Source organism: Crotalus tigris, unplaced genomic scaffold (assembly GCF_016545835.1).
Source record: "Crotalus tigris isolate CLP2741 ecotype Arizona unplaced genomic scaffold, ASM1654583v1 scf7180000017969.2108049, whole genome shotgun sequence".
NCBI classification, from domain to species: Eukaryota; Metazoa; Chordata; class Lepidosauria; order Squamata; family Viperidae; genus Crotalus; species Crotalus tigris.
In genome coordinates this window covers 871,214-898,908 of record NW_024096751.1, presented here as the reverse complement: position 1 = coordinate 898,908, position 27,695 = coordinate 871,214, and the positions used below count along the sequence as shown (strand labels likewise).

Sequence of the window (27,695 nt, the reverse complement as noted above, 5' to 3'; positions counted from 1 at the left end):
TTAAATGAATTGATCATTAAGCCAGCCTGGCTTCCCCTATTGGCTTTGCTTGTCAGAAGCTGGGTGGAAAGCTTACAAATGGTGATCACATGACCCTAGGACAATGCATCTGTCATACTTACATGCCAGTTGCCAAATGCACAAATTGTGATACATGACCCTAGGGATGCTGCAATGGTTGTCATTTTTTTCCAGTTCTGTTGTAACTTCAGTCACTAAATGAATGGTTGTAAATCAACCTGTATCTTCTTTTGGGCTTTTGGTGATTTGCAGAGAGAAGAAGCTTGGAATCTAAAATTAAATTTCACTGCTTTTATTTCAATAGCAGAGGAAGCATTACAAGCGAGCAGGCACGGATCTTAGTTAATTGCCTGAATGCAGGAATAGGTCTCATATTATTCAAAATAAAGATTTTTAGCCTCATGTGGTTCTAGCTAGATGGCTTGTCTATAATTAAAAACCAGAAGATTGCCAATGTGAAAAGTGAGGAGTTTGTTGGTAGTGGTCCCTCAGAAATTCAGCCATGCCACAGATGCTTTTGATATCTTTGGGATTTTTGTGGTCAACCCATTTAGTTCCTATTAGTCCTTCAAGGTTAGTGATGGCGAACCTTTTAGAGACCGAGTGCCCAAACTGCAAACCAAAACCCACTTATGTATCATTGGATGCCGGGTGGGTATGGCCCATTGGCTGGGTGTGGCCCATTGAGTGGGTGTGGCCCATTGGGCAGACGTGGCCCTTTGGGTGGGCATGGCTTCAGTGGTAACGGCAGACTGGGTGGGACTAAAAAGTTCAATCAATCAATTCCAACTTTGCAAGACCTTTTTTTCCCCTCCCCGTGAAAAGTTGAAATTGATTGATTGAACCTTTTTTTTTTTTGCACACAATGGTGGAGGCTTAAAGCTAAAAGGTTTTATAAAACCCAGCTGAAGGCCTAGGACTGGGGTGATGGTGCGCATGCCCACAAAGAGGGCTCTGCATGCCACCTGTGGCACGTGTGCAATAAGTTTGCCACCAAGGTTCTAGGTTCTAGGTTAACTTGACTAGAAACATAACTAGATGGCTAATTCTGCTTTACTGTAAGGTTACATTAACAGAATCTTGCAAGTCTGAAAGTCCAAATCTCACACTCTCACTTTTAACAGTCTGATCCTTTAGGGCAAATCCATCCTACATTACTTTCTTTGGCTATTAAGTCACTGGGGGTTCCTGCCTCACTTGTGTAATTGTTTCCTCAGCAACATCTCTTCCCTTTATTCCTCAAGGTCGTCCCCACATACTATTATAATTTTTGATTGGTCCAGTGACATTTCTGCTTCATGGTTCTGATCACACATCCAAGAGGCCTGAAATCCTAGTCTTGTTCCTCATCAATGTGGTTCATCTTCTCTGTTCCATCTGCTAGATTCTGTGGTATGTGTTGCTTTCTCATTGTTCCCATATTAGCAGGTTAATTTAAAATACATCACTGTATAAACAAGTTAAATAACCGCTACTGTCTTATTTGGGTAATTTCACCTATGGCTCTAATTAGGAAAACAGAGGGACGAGGAGAACTAGAAGTCTGATCAAGGCTTTAGTTAAGACATAGGTTTGTTTACTTGTTTATCTAATTAGCGCCATGGATAATATTACCTAAGAGTTTCTTTAGGCCAAAGAGTACCAATGTGTAACTACAGGATAACAAGATACAAAACAGGCCAATGACGGTCTTTCTGATCACTCAACAACGCTATATAAACCTAGTGCAAATCCACAATAATTGCCTGCCCCTTGATAATAGGGTACAAGCCTCCACAGAGCCATTTTGTGCTAGCCAGAGGGGTAGTGGTGAGTGGAAATTCCCAGAAATGAGCAATCATAACTTTTGAGCTTGAGAATCCTATGGCAGTTCCCTTCTCTAAAAAAAAATAAAAGAAAGAGAAGGAAGATGAAGAAGTAGCCCAGGAATGCACAAGGTGCAGGATCTGTGGGATTATTCTAAACTGGTGAACACCCCGGGCATTCTGGAAAGGTTTTCTTACCTTCAGTACATTTCAGAGATTTATACATGGGTGAAAATGAGTCCTGCCCCACTGCCTTCTTGCTTGGGGAATGCAAGGCGGGTAATTAAGAAGTCATAAGGCACAGGTGTGCCAGGTGAAGTTTGGGAGCTTGCTTTTGATCTCAGTTGAGATGCTCTGGGGATTTAACTTCTTAAACACAAGAGGAATAAATAAATAATAAGGACTTTTTTTTTTAGGCAGGAGGAATCTCTTCCTAAGGCTGGAATATGCAGGCAAGGTTAGAAACATCTTGGATGTATCTCGGATGCAGCAGATCACTGGAGGCAACCATTTCCAACCAGATGTTTCCCAAACATCTTGAGCCATAGCTTCAAAGGCTATGATGTCTGGGGAAGTCATGGTCCAAAACATATGGAAGGTTTCCTGTTGGCATAGAGTAGGTTATAGCTTAGGCCTTGGGTGTCCAATCTTTCGGCTTGCCTGGGTAACATTGAGTGAAGAGGAATTGTCTTAGTTCACATATAAAATTTATAATATAGTTAATGTAGATAAATCACATAATAATGTTAAACGTTTACATACATGTTTCCCTGGGGAATTATATAATGACATGAAAGTCGGAAGGAAAGAGAAGAAGACAAGTGGTAGCAAGCATAGAGAAATTCTATTATAATGGTGATAGGTGCATCATTGGAAGACCCAAAGGACCAGATTACAGATCACCATGGAGAAAATCTATCTAGGTTGTTGCTAAGAGTTAACATTGAGTTGATGGCTTGTAATCATTCAGTGTGAAGTACTAGCTCTCTTTGGAACTCTCTGATGCTGAGAAAGACGGAAGAAAAGAGGACAATTAACAGAAGGGAGATGAATTCAATTATAGTAGTGGTGGGTGCACTATTGGTGGAACTGAAGGACCAAGTTAGGGACAGGTTATTATGGAGGAAATTTATGTAATTACTAAGAGTTGATTATATTAGAAATATAATACACATAAAATTTGATTAGGGTTTTCAGCTTTTACTTCCTGTAAAATTCCTCTATCTTTATTTCCAATCCTGAGCTGTTTGGTGGTTTTCCAATTCTTCCATAACTCTGTCTTGATGCCTTTATGTCCAATTTTCCTTCCCAAAACATTTATAGAAGTTTACCTTCCTTCAATTCCCTTCTCAAAGCCATTGTATATTTGGTAAAAATATGGATAAAATCTATCAGGTTCAAACTAGATATGAGAAATATTGCCACATATTTCCAGTTTACACTTTCACACATTCAGTTTACACTGTACACACGTTAAATTTTCAGTAACATTAAAGATAAAGAAATAAAATTGAAATGTTTTATCATCATTATAAAAATCTGTTCCATGCTTTAATTCATTTAATTCATTTTCGTGATGTCTTTACCATATGTTCTTTCAAGAGCATCTATGGTGAGAACGTATCAAAAAAGTAAATAAGATGGATCAAGAGTCCACTCAAAGACATGAATTCAATCACACCTAATACCCTGATGTTTTGACTTTCCTAATGCTTTTTCTTCCTCTGATTAGGTCATTGCCTTATTGTTAAAGTTTAGTCTGGAGGTCTCTCTCTGCTACGTATATGGAACTTATATTTTTGTTTGTGCTAACTTGCAGAATACTATGTTCACAAACAGCAAGTGTCTGAATGTTATTGGCACTTGTATAATTGAGAGAATGGTATATAATTTTGGTAGATTGGAAACTGCATTAATTATCCTTCATGTTCTTATTAGGTCATGAATTTTAAAATAAGCAGTCATACTTAAAACAGGGATAAATTCTTATCTGATTGTTTCTCAAATATGCCAGTAAAAATGTCTGATGACATCCATATAATAATAATAGTAATAATAGTAGTAGTAATAATAATAACAACTGGTGGGATCATAAAATAGAGAAAGTCATAGAAAATGATAAAATTAAACTGCTCTGGGACTTCAGAATTCAAACAGACAAGCACCTGCAACATAACACCCCAGACTTAACAATTGTCAATAAGAAAGACAAAAAAGTCTGGATAGTGGACGTGGCAGTGCCTGGAGACAGCAGAATAGAAGAGAAAGAACTGGAGAAGATAACAAAATACAAAGACCTACAAATAGAAATAGAAAGACTGTGGCAAAAGCAAGCAAGGGTAGTACCAATAGTCATAGGGTGCAATCCCAAAACAACTGGAGCACCACTTGAACACCATTGGCATTGACAAATTCGCTATTAGTCAATTGCAAAAGGCGGCCTTATTAGGAACTGCTTCCATCCTGCGACGATATCTGTAATACCATCAAACATCCACATCTGCCTATCCCAGGTCCTGGGTAAGGACTCGATAGGTAGACAAAATGCCACATCCAGTCTGAACATCTGGCTGACTGTGCGATGATCAATATTAATAATAATAATAATAATAATAAAGTTGGAAGGGACCTTGGAGATCATCTAGTCCAACCCCGTGCTCAGGCAGGAAACCCTATACCATTTTGGACAAATGGCTGTCCAGTCTCTTCTTAAAAACCTCCAGTGTTAGAGCATTCACTGCTTCTGGAGGCAAGTTGTTCCACTGATTAATTGTTCTAACTGTCAGGAAGTTTCTCCTTAGTTGTAGGTTGCTTTTCTCTCTGGTTAGTTTCCATCCGTTGCTTCTTGCCCTGCCTTCAGGCGCTTTGGAAAATAGCTTGACTCCTTCTTCTTTCTGGCAGCCCCTGAGATACTGGAACACTGCTATCATGAATGTCCACTTTTACTTTCAGGTAAAAACCTTTCCCAACACTTTTATATTTGTCTACATTACTAGCTCAATAACTACAACAGTAACTCCTCCTCCTCCTCCTCCTCCTCCTCCTCCTCCTCCTCTTCCTCTTCCTCTCCAACAAGAAAGAGGCAAATGTAAGCCAGATTTTCTGGTATTAAAGAACGCTGAACTTTTTTTTCTGATATATGCAGAAAATTGGTGCATCATGACCTAAGGATCTAGAACTTGGAGAAATAGTCCTAGTTTCTAGGGTTTTTTTCTGGCACAGTTATGTTATTCTAAAAAGTAATCTCTCATTTTATTCGTAGGTCAATCTTCCTTTGATTCTTCATCAAAATGTACTTGAAGGAGGAAAGACATAAAGCTGATTTATGTGTCAGGAGTCATTTCAAGGAACTGGTATGCATATATTAACCATCCTTGTTAACAAAATCTGCAGTGCTGTATAAACACTCCAGCCAATTTTCAGATGCTAATTGCTTTGCCACTTACTCTCAAAATAGTAAAAAGCCTCACCCACGCTATGGACTGAAGCTGAACCTTTAATGAGCAATTTAAAAAAAGTGTGATAGTATATACCTAATTTAAATATATATTGTATAAAGTATAGTAAATAGGAATCCAAATCCAAAAATGAACAGATTTTGTTCATTTCCAGCAAGTCAACCTGGGCCCAAAATAAACTCCTGCAGAGTCAAAGGCTGGACTCCTATGGAGAGCTCCCAAAACATTTCAGTTGAACTGGGCACTATAATTCACAAATGGCACTTTTATCTTAAAACACTTTTTGCTCACCTGCAGTGTCTATTGATGAACTGCCTTTTATTTTGCTTTAAAAAAAACCATGCAGGATAATATGCTCCCCAAATTATGATATCTTTTTGTTGTAGCAATAGCAGTTTCATTAATTGGGCAATAAATAAATAAATCAGTAGACTGCAGTTAGATACTCACCAGGAAAAAAGAGACATCAACAAACCTTTCTGCAAATGTCTTTGTCATTATTAGGCTCTGTTACTTTGTTTCAATGTTTACTAGAGATGGAGAACATGCAGGTAGTCCTCAGCTTATTATGACCACAGTTGAGACTAGAATTTCTTTTGCTAAGCAAGTCAGGTATTAAATCATCCCCAGTTTTGTGACCTTTTTTGCTATGGTTGTTAAGTAAATCACAGCAGTTAAGTGAATTGTGTGTGTGGTTGTTAAAATGAATCTGGCTTTGTCCATTGATTTTGCTGGTTGGAAACTGGCCTGGGAAGGTCACAAATGATGATGACCAGGACCCTGGGATGCTACAATGGTTGTAAGTACATGCCAGTTGCCACACACCTGATTTTTTTTATTTTGATCACATGATCATGGGGATGCTGCAACAGATGTAAATCATTTTTTCAGTGCTGTTGTAACTTCAAAAGGTCTCTAATGAAATGGTTGTAAGTCAAGGACTACTTGTGTATGCTCTAAATAAGGAGTGGGCAATTAATTTTCCGAAGGGGTCCATGAGAAACTGGGGCTATTGTGGAGAACCAAACAGTAGGACTGTAAAGGTGCAAAGGCATGCATGTATGGACATATGTAAATTGAAAAAAAATAGCAGACCCTCAACATAAAAACAATACACTTGTATTGCATTCATGGCATATACTTATTTGCATTTAATTTCTAATTTTCAGTTGAAAATTATGCAGGCAGGACAACGACAGCCAAAGGGCTAGATGTGGCCTCAAGGCCATAAAATGCCCAGATTTGCTCTAGAAATTGGATTCCAGCTTCTGGCAGTCAGAAATAATGCCCCAGATTAGAGCTCTTTTCTCTTACACTTGCATATAAGAGAATATTCTTATACATACTTTTCTCTATGTACCTCATTTTTATTATTCTAACATTGGAATAGGAAGGTGGATTTATCTTCATAGCATAACTACAATAGTTTGCAACATAAATAAAGCTGGAGAATGACAATGTGTCTCTTCACTGTTGAAGGCAGGCAAGGAGTATACATCCTGCCATTTCCCCATCATCCACTTAGAGCTGAAGAAGCTTCCTGGATGAGAAGCGAAATGTCTTCAAAGAAAAACAAGAAAGTCCAGTTGCTTCCTGAAAAAGTACCTTTGGGACAATCACGACCTGGATTTCTATGATCTCCATAGATTTTTAGCTATGTACTTTGGGATAAACACTCTTTGAATGGTACAGGAGTATGAACAGATTTCCAGACTACAGGAACCATTAGCGCTTCAGTTTGAGATGCAAACAACACAGACTCATCCCCAACAGCCTCCGCCTGTCTTCAACAGTGAAGGGACACAGAGCAGAAAACATCCTGCAGCCAAGAAGGCTCCACACCCATTTGCACTACACAGGAGATCCTGAGGACACAGATAAACCTCCAAGTGGCCTCAGCAACTCTCTAAAAGAATGCAAATGACCAACTGTCTGCAAGGAGTATAAATCCTTCCATTCCCCGCCATCCAGTCAGAGCTGAAGAAGCTTCTTGGATGAGAAGGGAAACATCTTCAAAGAAAAACAAGAAAGTCTAATTGCCTCCTGAAAAAGTACCTTTGTATTTTGTAATGTGTATTAGCCAGATTAAAAATGATCTTGGATTATGTGAGCCTAATCTCATATAATCACATTTGAATCTTGGATAAATGTCCTAATAAATATTCATATTGATTGATTGATTATGTGCCCTCAAGTTGTTTTCGACTCCTAGCGACCACTTGGATATTCATCTCTCTCTCTCTCTCTCTCTCTCCCTCCCTCCCTCCCTCTCTCTCTCTCTCTCTCTCTCTCCCTCCCTCCCTCCCTCCCTCCCTCTCTCTCTCTCTCTCTCTCTCTCCCCTCAATCTCTTTCACACACACACAGACAGACACATACAAACACAGTATATGGACAATAAATATTCATGTTTTATTTAAAAAACAAAGCATTCACAGATAAAACATTGTCATTCACTCTACAAGATAACATCCAAATGTAAACTTTTGCATTAAAAATTGGTTATTTGCCAGTCCTTTTTAAACATATTGATGTAAACGTTATACCAATGTCTACAAATGTACAGAAAGAATTCGAGGATTTAGATAAAGCACCTTCCTGCCAGCATGTTGGCCAAAGGGGAATTCTTCTCTTGGAGACCAATTTTATCTCAGCAATATGTCAAATGACATAAAGTAGCAGTCCCACTGATGGCCAATTGCATCAGGACATGATGACATCATCAGGTTTCTGTGAATTCTCACTAAAATAGAATATTTTATTTATTCCCTAGAATAGAAGAATATGTCAAAAGGAAACTGAAAGTAGTTTTGAAAAGGAAATTTTAGTTGGTTGTCTGTCTTGCAAACTATTGGCATAATTTTATTTTTGGTACAAATTTGATCCATAGACTTCCCTTAAGGATGGAACAGTTCAGATCAATCCTGGACAAAGCTACAGTTACCAAGATTCCATGGGGGGGCTGTGTCGAAGGATTATTTTATTTACTGATCTGTCTTTTCCTTCTTTTCCAGTGGTTTTTCTGTGGTTTCAAAAATATTGAGTTAGTTTGTAACTTTTATAATGAACAGCATGTAATACAAGGTGCTCACACAATATTCTAAACCCTATCTGGTCTAAAAGGAGTCATTTGATTGGTATCCAGATAACGTGATATCTGGATGATCAACGCTTCCTCTGCCTTGTGTGGATTGTTTTTTTTTTTTTAATAAATAAGCAAATGCTCTGATAACTTGAATAAGATCAGGACCACAACAGATAGACTAATAGAAAGCTGGGCTACTCCACTTCCTTTCTATCTCCCATTTTGCTTCTTGTATGATAAGTAGAATTAAAAAAATGAAGCAAATATGGAGAAATTAAGGGTGCAGAAGTCTTATTGTAGACACTGAAGTTCTCTTACTAAGTCTGAGTGGCAAAAGCTAAAATAAAGTTCAGACAGATATCTGTGGGGGTGGGGAGTACAAAAAAAAAACCAAGATGGCAACCATGATTGCATGTTAGAAGTCCCCTCCGTGTTTTATGTTGCACAACTATGTCTCTCATCTTGACTTTCTTGAGCCATTCAACCAAACACGAATTTGGATGACATGGCAAGCTACTTATCATGCATTTTAACCTGGAGCAAACATTGGGTTCCAAACTTGATTAATAACCTCTTGTCTTGACTTCAGAAAACTGTACAGAGAACCATGATGTCCTTAAGTCAACTTAAGCTTGATTTAGAGTTATCTTCAACTGCACGTAGGTGTCAGCACATACTTATACTGTGAAGGGGTTGATAAGTAAACATAGGTTGCAGATGGGTCAACACACCTACCTCCCAAATCACAACTACTTGTTGTGTGGAGATGCGCGTCCTGGATTGGTTGATCTAACTATGTTTTCTGTTTCTGTGCTTTGTTGTTTGAATAATTTCTATACAGAACATTAACAGACATAAAGGCAACAGCAACGCAACCATCTCTGATGCATACTTTGTCTGAAGTGCAGTGATGCAGAAGTCTAACAAAGCCTTTAGATCAGGGGTGTCAAGCTGCCGGCCTGCGGGCCAGACGCATCACGAGCTTCCAACAATTAAAGTCAATGTGAGAAGCTGAATTCACTTAATGATTGCATGATGCACTTTAACAACTGCAGTAACTCTCTTTAACAACTGTTGCAAAATAGTTTAAAAACGCTGTGATTCATTTAACAACTGCCTTGCTTAGCAATGGAAATTTTGATCCCAGTTATGGTCGTAAGTTGAGGATTACATGCATTTTCATACTGGAAGTATTTTTTTCATTGTTCCTGAGTAATTTCCTCCCTCAGCTGGGAATAGTAACAGTAGGTATGGTTGCAGATATCAAGCTATGTGCTTCTGAACATTTATCACTGGTAGAATTATTCTGTTCTACTATCACTGGTAGAATAATTGCTGTAGTTATACAGCAAAAGTCTAAATGGGTATATCACAATTAGATATCCTATGGCAGTGATGGTGAACCTATGGCACGAGTGCCAGAGGCGGCATTCGGAGCCCTCTCTGTGGGTACATAAGCCATTGCCCCAGCCCTGCCTCCTCCCATGGCCCCCTCCTCACCAGCAGCCCCCCTGGAGGAGAGTCGCCAAGCACATGGCAGCTGGGCAGTGCGGACAAGACTCCACCCTTGTGGCCCATTGCACGCAGATGATGCTGCAGGGTGTGGGCGGAGGTGTGGCCACCATGACGCTGCAGGGCCACCTGGGTGATCTGCAGTGGGCCATGGGGGCAGTGGGTGGCCCTGCAGGTGGTGTGGGAGCGGAGCAAGGTGGAGGTGGAGTGGGGGCCAGGGGGCGGGCTGGGGACATGGTGGTTTTTGGGCAATCGGTCTCTAAAAGGTTCGCCATCACTATGCTATGGGTTGTTGCATATGATAAATACATGGATTATCCCAGGTTGGCACTATCCAACCTCTCTATAAGAAAAGAACAGACTTGAGAATAGGTACTCCAGACTGAACTGGGAACAAAAATCTGATTCAAACTGTCATAGATTTTCATACATTTTTAAAAGGAAAAGACACACATTTAAAATAAAAAAGGAGAGCTATGTTAGTTTTTGAGAGTAAAAAGTTATATTGCTCCTGAATAACTTTTTCTTCTTTGTGCCCAACATGATGTTAGGGAAATCTAATAATAATGCAAATGCAGCATTGCTTTTCCAAAATCTGTAATAATTAATTCACTTTTTAAAAAACTATTCTTGCAATGGTAGTTCTTTCTGTTGCCAAAGCCACCCCAATATGCATAGACAAATTTTCCCTATCTCAGCAATAACAAAATCAAACCGTGCTTGACACAATTACAAATAGCTCAATCAGACATAACATTAATGAAAGCAATTTGTCTACTTCCAAGGGTGAAAAATCAAGAGTGTCAAATTCTCTGTGTCAAGAGAAAAGCAAACATCTCAAGAAGCTCAAAACCCACATTCCGCAACTTTTGACTGTTACAATTAAGGCCAATTTCAACTGGTTAAAAGACCCAAAGTTTATGTTTACATTACATACTCCTCGTCTCAGATCTTGATAAAGGTGAAAATAGTTATCTAATATATCAGGTGCAAAATGATGCCTCTTGCACAGAACCCTTGAGACTCATGTCAAGAAGAAGCTTTTTGAAAAGGGAGAAAGAGATGAAAAGCTTGAAATTCGTTACATGGGATAAAACCTGTTCTTTAGTCCCTGCTGTGCTTGGATAGCCATAGGTTCATCACATGAAGTCAAGAATTAGTAAACTATGTACAGCTTTTTAAGGAGCAAAACAAATCTTTGCTCAGTGGGCAATATTAAAGCTGTATAAAAAATTATCAACTGCAAGGAAAGCTTTGGGTTTTTTTTAGCCTGGCCCCCTGTTTTTCCACCTGTTCAAATGAAAGATTCTTGGAATATCACAATATGCAAATCTGACTGATGATGAGCAAATATGCCCTTTCATCTCTTGGTCTCTTTGATGTCATATGACATTGAAAGCTTTTAGCACCACCACAACCGACCAGACATATGAATCTTATCTGATTTATAAACAGATAAGATGGTTAAACAGATTGTATCTAAAAATGTTTCATAAAATTCAGTTATGAAAAGGAAAAAAAAATGGGGGAAAGGAGACCAGACCACAAGAATGATGAGGTCAAAGAATATTTCAAAATGTTTGACTGAACCTTGCCTGCAGGCCTATATAGAGATGCTCGTGAGTTTATACAATTGCTGAAATACAATTAGCTTGTGCTGTTTGGTTAGTGCAGTATTTCCCGACCAGGGCACTTCTACTAAAGGTAGTCCTTAACTTATAACTGCATTTGAGCCCAAAATCTTCATTGATAAACAAGACAGTTGTTAATTGAGTTTCCCCCCATTTTATAACCTTTTTTGGCCACAGTTGTTAAGTGAATTATTGTACTTGTTTAGTGAATCACATAATTGTTAGCAAATTTGGATTCCCTCATTGATTTTGCTTGTTGGAAGCCAGCTGGGAAGGTTACAAATGGTGACCATGTGATCCTGGGACAGCACTACGCTGTAAAGACATGCCAGTTGCCAAGGGCCCAAATTTTGATCATGTGACTACAGAGATGTTACAACAATCATAACCGAAACTCATAATTCACTTTTTTTCAGGGCCATTGTAATTTTGAACAACTGCTAAACGAATGGTTGTAAGTCAAGGACCAACTGCATGCATATTTTGCATCCTCATATTTCAGCATTGGCTTGTCTGATGGGATATTCTGCATTTGAAGTCCATACATCTGGAAATTGCGCTTTTGGGAAATATTCTGATGCCACCTGGTACCCCTTTTGTTCTCTTTGAGATATTTCTTCACCTAGACAGGTGACTGTCACTTGTATCCTGTGGATTGCAAATCTCATAATTCATTCTAGGAATGGAGAAGATTAAGGCTGAATATTTACAAGCTTGTTGAGACCCCTTCCCTGTACTTCAAAATGGATGTGACATAGAAATCTGGCTTTGTTCCATGCTTGCTAAGAAATAGGCAGAGTCAGGCCCAAAACCTCTTAACTCCAGAACCTCAGCATTAAATGCAGATCTTCATCCTCAAGGCAGCATTGAAGGAACAATCCCAGCGTTTCCCTTTTACTATTTTTATGGCCACAAATGCTGTTCTCCATCCTTTTTATCTGCCCAGGTCAAATACTTGTCACTGCAGACACCCTAGTTAATATTCAACCTAAAATTAATAGATTAGATAAGTATTACATGCTTTTAGTGCCAATTAATTTAGTGACATGGATTTGCTGCTTTTCTCTCTCTCTCCCTCCCAGCTTTTATCAAGATGGGAAAATGCAGGCTTTGTAGCGCTGGGGCTGTGTCAGCTCAGCCTCTTCCAGAAGGCCTTTGTGCTACAATTACCAACCACTGGATTGGGTTGACACAAGTAATCCCTTTTGGATCCCCCCAGCCATGTGATGTCAGTAAGAAGTCCTTCAAACAGGGCTATTAAAAAACACATTAAACATGCTCCTCATTGTATGGTTTATGTGAGCTTATGCTAGAATAACAACGGTGCTGTGGCATTTGTTTGAAAATGAAAGGATTATACAGCCTTTTGTAAAACGAGGAATTTAGTATTTTGGGAGGGGCGGGAGAATGGTGACTTATTTTCTGTTTATGTACCTAAGAAACCTTTGATAAGTCAGCTTCTGTCACTAGTTCTTAGTCCACTTGTAATTTCTTGTATCAACCAAGTTGAAATGCATACTGCTCCCAATCATTTGTGTCAAGCAACGAACAACGTAGGCGGTGGTACTTATTGAGAGATTACAGCAAAAAGAGAGACAAGAGTCTTTAGGAATCTATAAGTAATTCATCTTTAAAGAGCATTTGGGAATCAGTCTGTATCCCTTAATTGTCATATAGATGATCTCAGCTTTCAATTTATGTCAGAAACAAATTGAGAAAGGGGGGGGGGAGAGAAGCAAGACCAGCAGTGGAGGCTCTTTTGGCAGCTCCCGATATGTTTTTTCTCCCCCTAAACTAAATAACTCAATCAACAGTCCAGTAATATGAAAGAAATGGAGAATCCCAAGAAATCAGGCGTTGATTTCTTTTTAAGTTCTCCTTTAGAAGGATGCTAAATACTTTGGGATTTTGTTAAAAAAAAAAAAGAATTGGAGGATTTGAATAGATCAAAGTAGCACTGGGACAAAACAAATTTTGCCTTATCCTGGCTCCCTTCAGAAGCAGCCTTCAGTTTGGAGAAAACTGCCTTAAGAATTGATGTGATTGACATAAGTTCCTATACACACTACTGTCTATTACAATATGACAGTACAGGTAGTCCTCATTTAACAACATATCGGACTTACGATAACACTGAATGAATGGTACTTATGATGGGTCCTCGTAGTTGTAGCCACTGTCATGTCTCCGTGGTCAGTTTGCAATTATGTGGTCACATGATCACCATTTGTGATCTTCATTGCCAGCTTCCAACAAGCAATGTCAATGAAGAAGCCAGTGGAAGGTTGCAAAGGGTAACTGCATGGCATTGTGCTTAATGATGGCACATGATTTGCTTAACGATGGTAACTGAATGTGCCGGAACTTAAGTATTAAGTCTCATGGTTACATGACATGCTTTACAACTGTGTTATAAATTTGGGCTCCAATGGCTGTTGTTAACCAAGGATGACCTTTATGAAGTTCCCTTGGTAAATGTATAGGTTCATCAGAGAGGGCTAGGGCTAAGAATATGCTGGCACTATTGTTGTTATTTTTTTATCCCACCTCTTTCAGGTTGGGCTGAGAAACAATGACTGCCCCATAATCACCCATTTGGCTTTCATTCCTAATGGAGGACCACAATTCACAATCTCTTAGGGCCATACCTTAACCACTACACCAAACTGCGAATCCTAATCTAACCTAATCCAATCCACAGTATCTATCAAAGCAGCAGGTATCCAAAACAGTAATTAGTATAGTACATATCTATATTACTGTAGATATATGATTCATATCATATAGGATAGGATACCATTTTTACATCAATTTTTGTTACTTTTGCTAGCGGCCCTGCTGGCAGAAGTTGCTATCAGTATATTTTAGCTCTTCTACCTATTCCATTCAAAGGCTGTCCACGTAGGTGTCATCATAATTAAAAAAATATTTATCTATGTATGGGACTTTATAAAGAACAGACAGAATTTGACTAGATGCTGTTAAAAAGAGATGAAAAGTTGATTAAGAAACTCTATAAATATCTGTTAAGCTTAAAAATGGAGGAAGAACAAGTAAAAGAAACAATGATAATATGGGCAAAGAACTTTGGATATAATATAGAATTAGAAAACTGGCAAACACTGGGTGCTATCTAACAAAATGAAATTCAATGGTGAAAAAAGTAAGGTTCTACATTTAGGCAAGAAAAATCAAATGTACAGGTATAGTATAGTACAGGAGGTACCTTGCTCAATAGTAGTAACTGTGAGAGGGACCTCGGAGTCCTAGTGGACAATCACCTAAATATGAGCCAGCCGTGTGCTGCAGCTGCCAAAAAGGCCAACACAGTGCTGGGCTGCATTAACAGAGGGATAGAATCAAGATCACGTGAAGTGTTAATACCATTTTACAATGCCTTGGTAAGGCCACACTTGGAATACTGCATCCAGTTTTGGTCACTACAGTGTAAAAGAGATGTTGAAACTCTAGAAAGAGTACAAAGAAGAACAACAAAAATGATTAGGGGACTGGGGGGCTAAGCCATATAAGGAACAGTTGCTGGAATTGGGTATGTCTTGTTTAATGAAGAGAAGGACGAGGGGGGGGGGACATGATAGCAGTGTTTCAATATCTCAGGGGCTGCCACAAAGAAGAGGGAGTCAAGCTATTTTCCAAAGCGCCTGAAGGCAGGACAAGAAGCAACGGATGGAAACTAATCAAGGAGAGAAGCAACCTAGAACTAGGGAGAAACTTCCTGACAGAACTATTAACCAGTGGAACAACCTGCCTCCAGAAGCAGTGAATGCTCCAACACTGGAAGTTTTTAAAAAGAGATTGGACAGCCATTTGTATGAAATGGTATAGGGTTTCCTGCCTGAGCAGGGAGTTGGACTAAATGACCTCCAGGGTCCCTTCCAACTTTTTTAAAATTATTATTATTATTATCGATCATCGCACAGTCAGCCAGATGTTCAGACTGGATTTGGCATTTTGTCTACCTATCGAGTCCTTACCCAGGACCTGGGATAGGCAGATGTGGATGTTTGATGGTATTACAGATATCGTCGCAGGATGGAAGCAGTTCCTATTATTATTATTATTATTATTATTATTATTAGTTATGGGAAAGAAATGTTAAATTAACTAAAGCAGTGGTATATAAAGAAAACTTATATAAAATGTTTTACAGGTGGCATATGACACCAGTGAGATTAGCAAAAATATTTAAAAATACTTCAAAAAGTGTTGGAAATGTAAATAAAGACTAGGTACCTATTATCTTATCTGGCGGACATGCCCTAAAGCAAAAAGATTTTGGCTCAAAATACATTTATGGTTGGAGAAAATGACTAAAAAACAAATAAACTTTAAGCCAGAATTATTCTTGTTAGAAATAATAGGAGCAAATTATGAGAAAGACTATATATATTTAATTCTACACATACTAACTGCAGCAAGAATTGTATTTGCCCAACATTGAAAAAATGAAAATTTACCAATTGAAGAAGAATTAATTAAGAAAATTTTAGAGTGTGCAGAAATGGATAGATTGACTTTAAAGATAAAAGAGAAAGAAGACTCAGTGTATTTTAGAACTTGGGATAATTTTTATCAATGGCTAGAAAAACGAGTTAGAGAGAAAGGAATGTGATATGTAACTTTGAATATATATTAGCAAGAAGAAGACCATCGAGCGATTAACATATTGTTTATAATAATTAACTATTACTCATTATTTTTTTTACTCTTTAAACACATGAACCCAGACATTATGCTGTTTGCTAAATATTGAAAATGTTATTTGTAAAAACCCTAACCCCAAACCCAACCCTATCCCCAATCCAAATCCCAAGCCCAATCCGGACCCCACCCTATTCCTACTCCTATAAAAACATGTATGTATGTATGTATGTATGTATGTATGTATGTATGTATGTATGTATCAAACATCAGAATTCTGTGCTAAAATGAATGTATTTGGTATATCCAATGACAACTGTAATAAGTTGGAAGTCTGATTAGGGATGAAATTTGTTCAAATTTCAGTGATGTCTGTAACAGACATTGATTATTGCACAAAGTACTCTTAATATATTAGCTAACCCTATATCACATATCAGGTGGCCAAATATTTTCACTAAGTTACGCAACTCTGCAAAAATGTAAATTGGACACATTGTTTTATTGTCCTATTATTATTTTTCCTCTTCCCTAATAACTAATTGTTATATTGTCCCAAGGGTGCTTTTTAAAAAGGCAAGTGGACTTTGTTTTTCCTTGAAGACATTTCGCTTCTCAGGTAAGAAGCTTCTTCAAATTCTGAAGAACAACAGAACTGAAGAAGCTTCTTGGATGAGAAGCAAAACGTCTTCAAGAAAAAGCAAAGAAAGTCCAGTTGACTTTTGAAAAAGCATTTTTGGGACAACCATGACCTAGATGACTGAGAATCTCCATAGGTAATTGCTGTATATAATTTCTCCTTTTATTGTACTTTTTTTATTGTAAAGGCTGGTAATAAAGCTATTTGATTAGGCTTGATCTATTTGCTTGCTTTTCCTCCGTTTTGTGGCTTGGAATATGAGGATTAATAATCCATATAGTCTTAAAATAACTGATTAACTTGTATTTCCTGTTCACGTTTTATCCTGTAGCTTCTTACCTTTTCATTTTTTTGTTCTAAATTACTGTTAGTTATTGATGAAAATCAAACTGATGAAATTTAAATGTCACCCCCCCTAGAATATGATAAATAAATGGTAGCTACATCATAGTAATTACTACCGTTCTAATTTACATGAGAATTGCATACATGCATCACCTTGTGAAAATATGTTGGTTAAAGTTTTAGGTAGTCAATATTGAGAAATGCAGGATCAGCTGTTTCAAAACTTCAGTGAGTGGGAAGTCTTAGAGAGTCCCACAAAATGCTCACAGGACTTCATGATTCTGATTTGTAAAAGTCTGATCTTCTGGCATTGCATGCATATGTAAGTTGTCCTTATTCCAAATGTTGACACATTTGTGAAATGAGCCAGCTGTGTGATGTTGTTGAACTATAAGGAGAACAAAAAAAGAAAAAGAAAAGAAAAGCACCTGTGGTTAACCTTCTTTGTAAATCTTGGCATGTCAACTTGCTGTTATTTTTTTTTTTTTGTCTTAGCACCTGACAATATTGCAAAATCTTTCTGAAACCGCAATGACCACATGGATTCTATTCACTGCACTCCTGATTTTGTCTGAAATCTTTGAAAGTTTGATCAGGATGAGTTGTTTATATTGGGAGCAAGCTAAGATACCAGAAGATGTTTTCAACTGCAATTCAATCTACTGAAGGCAATGAAAAGGCATTGCACCTTAGTTTCAGAATCAGATATCAGATGTTGAAGGTTTCATTTATGTCTAGTACAGAACAGAACAGAACAAAACAGAACAGAACAGAACAGAATAGAATAGAATAGAGCTGGAAGGGATCTTGGAGGTGTTCTAGTCCAACCCCCTGATCAAACAGGAAACCCTATACCATTTCAGACAAGTGGCTGTCCAGTCTCTTCTTAAAAACCTCCAGGGATGGAGCGCCCACGATGTCTGAAGGCAAGCTGTTCCACTGGTTAATTGTCCTCACTGTTAGGAAGTTTCTCCTTAATTCCAGGTTGCTTCTCTCCTTGATCAGTTTCCATCCACTGTTTCTTGTCCTACCCTCTGGTGCTTTGGCAAATAAGTTGACCCTTTCTTCTTTGTGGTAGCCCCTCAATTACTGGATTACTGCTATCATATCACCCCTAGTCCTTAAATCCTGCAACCATTCATTATATGTTTTAGTCTCCTGACCTTTAATCATCTTAGTTGCTCTTCTCTGCACTTTTTCCAAAGTCTCAACATGTTTTTTGTAATGTGGTGACCAAAACTGGAGGTGCTACTGAAGTTTTATAAAATGGTACTAATACTTCACATGATTTTGATTCTATGCCTCTGTTTATACAACCAAGGATTGTATTAGATTTTTTTGGCTGCTACCGCACAATGCTGGCTCATATTTAAGCGATTGTCCACTAAGTCTCCAAAGTCCCTCTCACAGCAATGCTGGCTGTGGAATTCTGGGAGTTGAAGTCCACATGCCTTAAAATTGTCAAGGTTGAGAAACACTGGTTTAAGTCCTCATGACTTTAATACAAGTACTAACTGTTTCTGGATTAGGTGACCTAATTAGGTGAACTAATCCAGAAACTCCCAAAATTCTTGGGCAATGTGGGCTTATGGGAATTTTGGAAGTTCCAAGAATTCAGGATTAGTCAAATCAATTTCAGATTTCAAATAACTTTTCAAATCATTCACCTCTTGATTAATTCTTAAATATAGCACTCTGTATTTGATTTTGAAATATAACCTTCAACATCTGATATCTGAGTCTGAAATTAAGATGCTAACATCAACATTTGTTGACTTTGTTAGGGTGTTTCATTTTTTTTCATGAAAGATAAGGATATTTCCTGTTGGTCTTAAGTGAGAAAAGAGTGGACCAAATAAATTGAATACTTAAGTTCCGGAAAGTAATTGTTAAATTTCGATTAGTGCTGCCAATTGCTGTCAAATGTCAACTATCATATGTAAAATAGTGATAAAAATGGTATTCATTAGAGAATACCTGGAGCTGAATATCAAATATAAAGACAATGTATATTTTGAAAATAAATGCTGTCAAAATTCCTGAAATGGAAATTTGAGAAAATTCTTCACTTGGGTAAGGATTAAAATTATTTGAAATGCAATTTATGTCTTCAGACCTGCTAATTATTATTATAAAAATAGCAACAATATAAAAAGCAAAGTGCTAGAATTAAACAAACAGTTGGCATTCATGTCAATCAGCAGTGGACCATTCTTAATATTTCTGGGAGAAGATGGACGGTCACTCAGTAGACATGATCACATCATACTTATAAATGATTTTTTTTATTTTAAACTGGGATTTTTAATCCTTATGCTATAATTTTCATCTGTTCTCTGCTTTTGCAGGTATTCATATTTTTAGTTTTCACCATCATAGCTACAGGGGAAATCAAAGGCTGCTAGCAGTTCTGAAGCCAACTTATGCCCATCTCTAAGTCAAACTGTATGCACATTGGGAAAAAACTTACAAAATGGGTCTGTTTGTATTGGCCGTCCCCATCTTATTACTCTCCAGATGTATTGGAACTGAATCTCATTGGCACTGATCCCACAATCTGCTTATGGGGGTATAATAAGAGGGTATAAAATACACTGATTGGCCCAACCGGTTAATCCTTAAAGGACAGAGATTTAGTCTTGACAGACCCAACCTTTTCAATTATAGAGAAGCATCACTTAGGTTCTGTTTTATTTATTTATTACATTTATAAGCCACCTATCTTATAATTGAGCAACTCTGGGAGACTTACAACAGCATAAAAGAAAGTATAAATAAACTTTAAAACATTAGAAAGATTAACAGGAAACTGGGTAAAGTAGGAACCAGAAGATGGATGGGAATGGGATATTCCTCTTAATTCACTGATTGGCTCCATTGCAGAACACCCCCATCACCACTCCAAGCCTGCTGCCATAGCCAGGTTTTGAGGGTCTTTTGGATGGCCAGGAGGGTGGAGGCAGATCTCACCTCCAATGGCATGATGTTCCAGAAACTGGGAGCCATGACAGAAATGGGTCTTCTCCTGGATCCCCTGGGAAAAAAATCTTGACCAAAGAGATCTGCAACATGATTCTTTGGCCAGAGCAGGTGTGGCAGGACAATCCCACTGGGTGAGATGGTTCAGTAGAATTCTCTTGAGTTACTTTTGGATCAAATGTAAACTTCCAAACAGTCCTTCAATTCTGATGTGTTGTATATGCCACCAGGAGATTCTAACTGCAGGAACTTAAATGTAAACTGCCCAAAGATCATCTGGAGTTGAGTGGCTTCAATTCAAATAAGGTTAAATCAAATCAAATCAAATCAATCATTAATTTGGAGATGTTTGCCATGAAATACATGATCTAAAAACAACAACAAAAAAGCTGACGTTTAGTTGGAGACCTGAGAATTGTACAAAAGTATTACAGATGGGAGGCCCTTGTTACCCATTCATGTACCTTCCCATTTTTAAGATATAATCATAGTTTCCTCTGAGTTCAAAGTGTAGTTGCACAGCACTCAACACAGCTGTTCCAATTGAGTTGCGGGCTCTGAGCCAGAAGTTTGTATAAAACACCTTTAGAACATGCCTATCCCTCCTTAGAACATTTCTCGGTGTTCACTGTTTTAAATTCTCACCAAACCTGTTCTTTTCTTTTGAACCATAAATAGTTATGGCACATCAATCTTGAGGCAGTTGGATCTGCCTTTGAAAACCAATGCTAAGGACATTTAAGGCCTCATTTTCAGCTTGTAGGAGTTCATCTCAGAAATCCCACGGAAATACTTTCTCTTTTTATTTTTCCAAGTGACAGTTGAATCTAGTATGCATCAATCAATCAATCAATCAGAATAGAGCTGGAAGAGACGTTGGAGGTCTTCTAGTCCAGCCCCCTCCTCAAGCAGGAGACCCTATACCCTTTCAGACAAATGGCTGTCCAGTCTCTTCTTAAAAACCTCCACTGATGAAGCACCCACAACGTCTGAAGACAACCTGTTCCACAGGTTAATTGTCCTCACAGTTAGGAAGTTTCTCCTTAATTCCAGGTTGCTTCTTTCTTTGATCAGTTTCCAACCATTATTTCTTGTTTTGCCTTCTGCTGCTTTGGAAAATAAATTGGCCCCCTCCTCCTTGTGGCAACCTCTCAAATACTGGAATAGTGCTATCACTATTCCCCTAGTCCTTCTTTTCTCCAGACCAGCCATTCCCAAATCCTGCAACCGTTCTTCATATGTTTTAGTCTCCAGGCCTTTAATCATCTTAGTTGCTCTTCTTTGTATTTTATCCAAAGTTTCTACATTGTTTTTGTAATGTGGTGACCAAAACTGGATGTAGTATTTGAGATTGGCCTTACTAAGGCTTTATAAAGTGGTGCTAATACTTCATGTGATCTTCATTTTATGCCTCTGTTTATACAAAAAAGGATTGTATTAGCTTTTTTGGCTGCTGCTGCACACTGCTGGCTCATGTTTAAGTGACTTATATTTAAAATAAAGCTCTAACAAATATATGTTGTTCATTAATATATTATTTGTCCTTCTTGTAGTTTCTTTTGCACTTTTCTGTCCATTTTTAAAAATTAAACTAAAAGGCAAAAAACTCCAAAACTTAAAAAAATAAATTCATCTAAGGAAAGATTGGTCAGAAAATCCTGTTGACTCTTCTGTACCAATGCAGCCTAAGGGTCTTAATCCACACTGAGTTCCCTCTAATTACATTCTTATATCTTGGGCCCCAGTTTAGACTCAACAATAGAGCCACTATGTGTGGGAATGTAATTTTGATCAGGAATAAACATACAAGTTTATTGGCTTTGCAATCAAATTTGGTTTAATGATCCACAGCTGACAGAGAACATGGTCCTTGCCATATTTTGTACTGTATAAAGTTTGCTACTGAAAAGAAGTTTGTTGTTAAAAGAAATTTCTATCCTAGTAAAACCTGAATTAGACTTCTCTGTCCTTGCATGGCAGGGATCGTATGTGTCTGTCGATCAGAGATGGATGAATAGTTATTAAATTTGTACATCTATGAATGTTTGTTCTGGCTAGGAGTCGCTCAAGCAGTGAGGCACAGAACAGGAAGTCAATCAGCACATAGGACACCTTTGCATAACATGCAGTTTTGATTTGAGGGAGGTGTGTGTTGGCCAGTCTACAACCATCTGCAATCTATACCTATAGACTAGACTAGACTAGACTAGACTAGGATAGAATGGGATGGAATGGAATAGAATAGAATAGAATAGAATAGAATAGAATAGAAAGGGACCTTGGAGGTCTTCCAGTCCAGCCCCTTGCTTGAGCAGGAGAACCTATACCAGTGATGGCAAATCTTTTAGGGACCGAGTGCCCAAACTGCAACCCAAAACCCACTTATTTATCACTGGGTGCTAGGTGGGCGTGGCCCACTGGGTGTGTGTGGCTGTGGTGGTCATGGCAGATTGGGTGGGAGTGGCCAAGATGGGCATGATCATCTCGATGTTGCTCATGGGGAGGGATGCCTGTGGGGACCGGGCAGGGTTGGGGGAGATCCAGGGGGTCTCTGCCAGATGGGGCAGTGGGCAGGAGGTTCATCTTGTAGGGTGAGGCGAGGCAAGGCGAGGCAGGGCCGGGGTGCCATTGTCACAGGGCAAGGTGTGGCAGGGGCAGGGGTGGCTGCTGCCTGACACCATCGACCTCTGCACACAGAGGCCAGCGAGTGCATGGGTGCTGGGATGCATCCGGCCATGTGGGACCTTGGCGAGTTAGCGGACAGCTGGTTGAAGAGGGATGGTTGCCATCTCCAAGGCATGGCCTGTGTGCCTATAGAGTTCGCCACCACTAACCTATACCATTTCAGACAAGTGACTGTCTAGTCCAGGGGTAGGCAACCCAAAACACTCAAAGAGCCACTTGGACCCGTTTCCCACCAAAAACAAAACACTGGGAGCCGCAAAACCCTTTTGATATCTAAAATGAAGATAACACTGCATATATCCTTTTTTACCTTTATTATAGGTGTGTGTGTGTTTGTGTGTGGGGGGGGTATTTGTGTGTGTGTGTGTGTGTGTGTGTGTATGTATATGTATGTATGTATGTGTGTGTATATATATATATATATATATACACATACATACACACACACACACACACATACACACACAGGTTAAAAAAAGGATATATGCAGTGTTATCTTCATTTTAGATGTCAAAAGGGTCTCTCTGTCTCTCTCCCTCCCTCTCTATCTGCCCTTGGTCTACCACTCCTCTTCCCCCACTCTCTTTCTTTCTCTCTCTCTCTCTCTCTCCCTCCCTCTCTCTCTTTCTCTCTCTCTCTTTCTCCCCCCCCCTCTCCTATCTGCTGCTCACCTGGCAAGCTTCAAGCTGTTGTCCAACAAGATCAGGGGTAGTCAACCTCGTCTCTTTTATGACTCATGGACTTCAACTCCCAGAATTCCTGAGTCAGCCTAGCTGGGCTAGCTAGCTCTCTCCTGCCCTTCCTGCTTCCTGCTTCCTGCAGAGACGCAGCAAAGGGAGGAGCTCCGCCCAGTAAGCTTTTCAGCTCCTCGGAGAACATGTGAGTACGCTCTCTTTTACACATACACACACACACACACAAAACACAAACACAGAGAGAGAGAGAGAGAGAGAGAGAGAGAGAGAGATTGAAGCAGGGAAGCGCAATTGCCTCTCTCTGTCTCTCTCTCTCTGCAAAGGCAGAGGAGGCTGGGAGCCACAGGGGAAGGCTCAAAGAGCCGCATGCGGCTCCGGAGCCGCAGGTTGCCGACCTGTGGTCTAGTCTCTTCTCAAAAACCTCCAGTGATAGAGCACCTATGATTTCTGAAGAAAAGCTGTTCATCAATCCCTTCACAGGGTAGGTATGCAGTGATTGCCTACATGTAATTGTGCAAGTGCCTAAATCAAGCTTTAGAGTGCTTTCCTTCCACCTTGAACTCAACTGGCCACCAGATCTCCCTGATGTATGGAGAATTTGCTGTTTGACATTTTTTGGTCTTTACCCTCCAGATCCTTGATTAGGACTTAGACTGGTTTGGTTTTTGACTTTTAGTTCACTCACTGATCATTTTTTAAGTGTTTTTCTAGCTTCTCAATTAGACCTTTTTTTTTAAAAAAAAAATATGACTGTATTGTATTTAAGTCCAATTTTGCTCCCCTCAGTGGCCAGGTAATGTTCGAATATATAGTATTTGAAAATGAAGAAAATGAAAGAATGTCCAATGAATAATAATCCATGTTCATTACAGTTAAAAATATCTTAAATCTAGTTGAATAACTCTGAAAAGTACCCAAATAGAGGTAAATGTGCAAATTAAATGTAATTGATTAATGAGTTAAAAGGCAAATAAAAAGTTAGCTAGAAATCTTGGTATTTACATAATTGATGCCTCCACTTCACTATTAGGAAAGGATAAATCTGTTTGCTTACTTTCTCTCAGTTTTACAAACATCAAGTTAATAATAATAATAATAATAGTAAAGTTGGAAGGGACCTTGGAGGTCATCTAGTCCAACCCCCTGCTCAGGCAGGAAACCCTACACCATTTCGGACAAATGGCTGTCCAGTCTCTTCTTAAAAACTTCCAGTGTTGGAGCATTTACTGCTTCTGGAGGCAGGCTGTTCCACTGATTAATTGTTCTCACTGTCAGGAAGTTTCTCCTTAGTTCTAGGTTGCTTCTCTCCTTAATTAGTTTCCACCCGTTGCTTCTTGTCCTGCCTTCATGTGCTTTGGAAAATAGCTTGATTCCCTCTTCTTTATGGCAGCCCTTGAGATATTGGAATACTGCTATCATGTCCCCCCTTGTCCTTCTCTTCGTTAAACTAGATATACCCAATTCTAGCAACCGTTCCTTATATGTTTTAGCCTCCAGTCCCCTAATCATCTTTGTTGCTCTTCTCTGTACTCTTTCTAGAGTCGCAACATCTTTTTTACATCGTGGTGACCAAAACTGGATGCAGTATTCCAAGTGTGGCCTTACCAAGGCATTGAAGAGTGGTATTAATACTTCACGTGATCTTGATTCTATCCCTCTGTTAATGCAGCCTAGCACTGTGTTGGCCTTTTTGGCAGCTGCAGCACACTGCTGGCTCATATTTAGGTGATTATCTACTAGGACTCCGAGGTCCCTCTCACAGTTACTACTATTGAGCATGGTGCCACCTATGCTGTACTTGTGCATTTGGTTTTTCTTGCCTAAAGGTAGAACCTTGCTTTTTTCACCATTGAATTTCATTTTGTTAGTTAGTGCCCAGTGTTCAAGTCTGTCCAGATCCTTCTGTATCTTAAGCCTGTCTTCTGGAGTGTTGGCTATTCCTGCCAGCTTGGTGTCGTCTGCAAATTTGATGAGTTCCCTATCTATCCCTTCGTCCAAATAGTTGATGAAGATGTTGAAGATGTTGAAGTTCTTTCTATCCTTTCTGGAAAATGAATATGGCAGCTGTAACTCAAGGATAACCACACAGGATTTGAAATCTAAACTTATTCCTGCCTCATTTACATTTATGAATAAAGGTTCACTTTTGGGAAAATGAAAATTTACCAAGTGTATATATGCAAAGCAAAGCAGTTTGGTGTAAGGGTTAAAGCACCAAGCATGAACCCAGTAAGTTCTAGTTCTGCGTTAGGCACAAAGCTAGCTGGGTGACCATGGACAAGTCATTCTTTCTCAGCGGATGGAAGGAGGTAACAGCAAACCCCTTCCAAAAATATTGTCAAGAAAACTGCAGAGACTTGTCCAGACAGTTACCAAGAGTCAAAACTGGCTCAAATGCACAAAACGTGTCTGCCTATGTATGTATGCGAAAATCTGTTCACATGTATGTGCACATATGAGTACATTCTCACCATCAGTAATAAATAGGGGAGGACTGTAAATCTGGTGTTAGCCCTATAATGTTTGAGTGGAACATAATTTGTGGGTATCTATCGTATCAGAAAAAGCTCAACTTAATTTCTTTTTAAGATCCCTTTTTTTGGCCCTCTTTAGGGAGCTTGTAATTGTTCTACATTGAACTAATGATTTATTCCCTCAGCGTCTCAAAAACCTTCTCCATTTTTCACGAGTAGATTCAAGACCTCTGTCAACAAAATGAATAACTAGCTAACAGAAAGCTGTTTAAATGACATCAATTTCCCCACTTTCTTATTTGCCAAGACATTACATTTTCTTAGTATTAAGAAAACAATCATACTATTTTAATGCATTTTGAAGTATGGTGCTTCTTTTAAAATGTGATCAGTGTGTCATTTTAAGGAAGTGAAGTTGATGGGTAGGTATATTGTAGTTTTGATTTGTCTTTTTTTACTTCATTTACTTCATTTTTCTATGGATTACAGATTTTTTTTATGTTGAGCATGGAAGGAAGCTTAAAACCCATTATGCTAAGATAAATTGATATATTTCATGTTGCCTTAGTAGGAGAGAAACAGTAGATCATAACTGAGAAAATATGGTAAAAATTTAGCCAATACCTGATCAGTGTGCCATGGACTAGTAGAGTCTTCATGGAGATAAAACATCAAAGATGGTACCTTAAACAAATCTCAGCCAAAATACACATTATGAAGGAAGACACAGAGAGAATGAACTCTATTAACTGAGGCTCAGAATACTTTCTCCTGTATCTCAAAGGAAATAAGCAGTTACTTTGTTAACTAGCCTTAGAATTGAATCTAGTTCTATGCACCTAAAGCTATCTTAATGTAGAAAAGACAGGCAGAAGCTGGAAGCATTGCACCATTGTTTGCTAGATGTGAAATTGTCCAAAGGATGCAAGCTTTAAACTATCTAGTTTTTCCTTTCCTTCTCTTTATAGTTTGTCTTCTCCATTAATAAGGAGGTGGAGGAACAAGGAAAGACAGAAAGGCCACAATAGCTAAAAGATATGCCATCAATTGTCACATTCTCTGGCACAGTCAAAAAAAAAAAAAAGATCAAACTCTTCCACAGACAGATTGTCATGGAGAAAATCTATGATTGCTAGGAGCTGAAAACGACTTGATGTCACATAATCAATCAAAAATCCTAATTAGAGAAATTCATAGATTTCTACCTCTATGTCAATGCAAAAACGTCCGATGCTTGCTCAAACCTCACAGGTTTGGAGAGCAGCTTTGCTCATATACCCATTTTCAGGGCAAGTAACAAGCTGATAACGCACCAGGAACATCTGGAGTCAACTAGTACTTTTAAATCTACCTGTGCCCCCATCTTAGGGATTATGAGTTTGGCAGGTAGTGAAAAAGGTGGGACATGTCAACTCACCATTGGGTCGTTCTCTCCTTCATCGTCGCTGTTGTAGGAGGGTAGAGCGGCGGCAGGTCCGGCTTGGGTCTTGGCACTCTCCTGCGTGGGGGACGTGACTTGGGCAACAAATTCCTGTGCGATCGAGTTGGATTTCTCTTTCGCCGGCTGCTGTGCTGCTTTCTTCCTCACTGGTGGTCCTGGTCTATTCTGCTGGAGGTAAGGAACTGGGCAATAAAAGATCCTTTAAGGTAAACAATGCCTCGAAGTTTTTTTGAAGAGTTTCATCTGTCAGAACAAAGACACTCT

General features: G+C 38.9%; 1 long non-coding RNA gene across 2 annotated transcripts in view; it reads left to right on the top strand.

Moving 5' to 3' along the window:
• Window positions 1-27,695, top strand: part of LOC120308946 — a 132,492-nt gene that overhangs the window by 85,861 nt on the left and 18,936 nt on the right. Inside the window, exon 2 of one of the 2 annotated variants that reach the window (XR_005556964.1) lies at window positions 5,089-5,179. This is a non-coding gene — a long non-coding RNA (uncharacterized LOC120308946). Of the gene's footprint in view, window positions 1-5,088; window positions 5,180-27,450; window positions 27,606-27,695 lie in introns of those variants that run through there. The other variant, XR_005556965.1, reaches the window with a different exon arrangement.